Source organism: Pinus tabuliformis, chromosome Q (genome assembly GCF_031772625.1).
Source record: "Pinus tabuliformis cultivar Carrire ecotype Pingquan chromosome Q, CPIR1, whole genome shotgun sequence".
Taxonomy (NCBI): domain Eukaryota; kingdom Viridiplantae; phylum Streptophyta; class Pinopsida; order Pinales; family Pinaceae; genus Pinus; species Pinus tabuliformis.
In genome coordinates, this window is record NC_142296.1 from 154,873,173 (window position 1) to 154,876,961 (window position 3,789).

Sequence of the window (3,789 nt, forward strand, 5' to 3'; positions counted from 1 at the left end):
TATATGCTTCTGCAATCTTGTCTTATATGGCCTGAGGAGTATGGGAGCATTAAAGCCTTAAGGAGGATTTCAAGCTTTTTTGGGCATGAGACCCTCCTTGCTCTTGATAATACATAGCCATTTTCTAGCTACGAGCACATTATTGAGGAATTGAGACTAAAGACCAAGAAACCAACCCAAGATCTAAGCACAAGTGAGAGAATCGAGGACAAGGGAAATTGACCTGAGACTATAAAAAGCAATGGGAAGTTGGAGACCGAGTAAATCTAGGAACACATGGAAGCCAAAGACAAAGAACATCGGAGAAGGCAAAAGTTCCCCAGCAAGCAGAGGATTCTAGTAGCAATAGATATAAAATTAAAAGACAAAATGAGACAGAATGAAGGGAAGAGTGAAAATACCATAGAGTTATCAAGCCTAAGTGTAGAGGGAAAATACCATTAGCAAAGGAAACATCAGGATAAATCCAGTTGACTTGGATGTAAAGAGATATAAATTCTTTGGAGCCCATTGATTACAATGACCTTGGAATGTGGGAGTCAAGAGCTATGAATGTCCATCATTCATTTATAATCTCAATGTTGTCTCTTGAAACAACCCTAGGTTGTGCCATTTTTCATTACCAATTGGACTAAACAAGCCACTTCACATATCCTGAATATTCTACATGGGAGGGAGAGAGGAGATAATCCTGCTAGCGGTGCCTAGTATGACAAATCCCACCATCATAGTTGTAATGTTAGTCCCCATGAAATATGTCATTAAACTAGACTTAATGCCATAATGAGCCAACATCATAAGCTTACACGAGTGAATTTCACTCTTAACTAAGATGTGATGAGGAAGTAATATTACCAGGGGGTGCATTTCCATCCACCACCACGAGTGCTTTGTGGGATGATGGCAATTTGTTCTTGTTAATGGCCAAAATTGACCATAATTAACATTAAGGAAATCACCCAGTCATAACCCCAATTAAACCCTTATCCATTTGGGATGATGATTTCACCTGACTATAAGAACGGGTGCCTCAACCTAAAACTAACCTAAACTAATAAAAAACTAACATAAATGTATAAATCTAATTATTTTACATGTTGTTGTATGATATCAATTGCTTGTACTAATAGGGAAAAGGAAAGACTTACCTTTCCTTGCAGTTGCTTGAAGAAGGTAGTCTTTTTAATGGGTTGAAATAAGGGTGCTACTAGGCCACAGGTGTTGGGAGTATTAATTGTTTAAAATCAACAACTGTTCAACTAGCATTAACTTATCAACCCAGGGATTTGTCTTTTTATTTCAATGTAGCCAACAAAATATATGATATGAACTACTAGAAACCAATGCTAGTGCTATATGAAGTAATCTAAAATCATAATCTTTCTTGTAAAACATAAATTGATCCTACCTAGCAGCAAATCACAACAACTGATCGAAAAACAAACTCTATATCTAAATGAAATCAAACCTTGCTTGTAAGACCAGAATTCAAATGCACAGTTAGTTGTTCGCGTTATTCTAAATTAAGCCTAATCAAGGAACAACATATGGAATCTTAATTCAATACTTTCAACTACCTAACTATTCTTGAAATGAATTGGTGTCTATTTAAATAACAACATTGTTTCAAGGAACAACGATAGAAAACCAAAGGAACAACAACACCTATTCAAGAAATAGCAATGGGAAACAACATATTACATCCTATTATAAATAAAACTTTCCAATAACTATTCACTAGATAAAGGAATATTAACCACCAAAAAAAGGAATAATACAAAGTTAAACTAATTTATTGTACACATATAAGACAACAATTCGTCTAGGAAGCAGGCCCAAACTACCAAGAGTCAAATTTCCTTTAAGAGAAACTCAGATCAAGATACAATCAATGAAAGTTGAAACTAGTCAATAAGTCTTTGCATTATGATATTCAGAGAGTAAGTAAAACCAAAACTTAGTTTATTACTCTGTTACAATTTCTCATCATCCAACCAACGACGAATTCTTGTGTTTTTATAATACAAAAAGAGTGACAATAGAGGATTTTCTAGATAGGGAATGTCCTTAGAATCAAATATTATCATAATGTTATTTCTAAGTTGAGACGAGTCCTCTATCTTCGACAGAAAAATGAAAAGTTTTGTTGTTGAAACTAACTCCTCATTTTGGGACAACTCCACTCAAATTAACCACGAATCATCTTGGATGCAATCATCTTCCATTCATCTTCATAATCCTAGTTTATAACAATACCTTATCCAACATATCATTAACTCAAGTTATAAATAAAACAACCTTGTTCACCTAATTAAAGCATAATTGTATAAGCAGATATTTTCCAAGGTTAGATCATCAGTAAAAGAATATGAACATGAATAAAAAAGGATAAGGAATCAAGATAAAAACTAAGGAATTAAATGAGAAGAATATAATAGCTATAAGGCCCAATATCACCCCCAACTGGCCTAATTGCATGTCCTCATGCAATTATTATCCTATTGAGCAAAAAAATAATTGAAATGTAGGGCAGTCAGGGAATAAGCTTCATAAATTTCTTCCCCTCTGTGCCTGAACCCAACCCTATTCTTGATTTCCTAGAAGGCTAAATACTCACCTTGTAGAGACAACTCATAAATAGACTGATAATTTGACAAAGGACACCAAATCACAAGGCAATGATACCTGCATCCCATCCAATTGACTTCTACCTCCATCACAACTACAGTGTAACAATGGACTCTAGAGAGAGCTTATTGAAAGTTATAGAGGCCAAATGGTTCCATGTTCTTAATTTCTCATGAAGATTTCATCCATCTCAATTTAGCCCCTTTTATTGCATCTTCTCTAATGCTCTTCAAATACTCAAGCCCAAAGATTAATACTCTTAGATGAATATCCTTGAGTGTAGAGGGAGCATTTGATCTCTTAGCAAAGTTGGTATGCTTGCAAAATGTAATGAATGCATTCTCAGGTTCTCTTCTAACCCATAACTCATAATTCTTCTCATTTTGTTCAAGGGTACTATAGGCCTTTCGCCATTTAATCTGGTTTTGAGCGAAAGATATAAAGGCCTGAAGCTAATCGTCTCCAATAAATGGCACAACATTTTCATTTCCTTGCTCCATCAACAGGAAATTATGCATATCAAGTTCGGATAAAAGATATTATATGTGTTCATTATGCTTATGGAAAACGGTTATGAAATTCAAAACATCAGCAAATTCATAAGAAAAACCATGTTGTACAACTTGGATCTTGGGCATCAAGTATTGTTCCACTAAAAATAAAGAATAATTATAGGATGGAGCCCTACAAGCCATGACATCTAGAATCACATAACATATTTCATTTTTATCCTTGGTTAATTTATGAACTCATTCTTGCAACCTTTGAATCTTTGTTTAGGAAGTGCTCAATTATGTAGTTGTTTAGATCTCCACATTAGTCAATGTATAGAATGTTTTCAACAATTTTTGATGTTGATCTTTAGGAACTGTCTCTCCCTAGTGCTTAGCTACAATTTTCCTTAATATCTGCATTTTAGCTTCTAGGATCAGGGGAGAATATGGAGGCACAATGTCTATTTGTACTCCTTTTTCTATCTAATTGCTTCTTCAATTTGTGTTTCTATGGTCTAATAATAGTTTTGTGGAAGATGGATGGTACATGAGTTTTACTTTCTAAGCACATTATTTTACTTCTTGGGTTAGGTTTTTTAGCACATCTTTCACCATAGTCCCTCCGTCGTAGCTATATTAATGTGAAATAGAATGGAGCGTTTCAGGG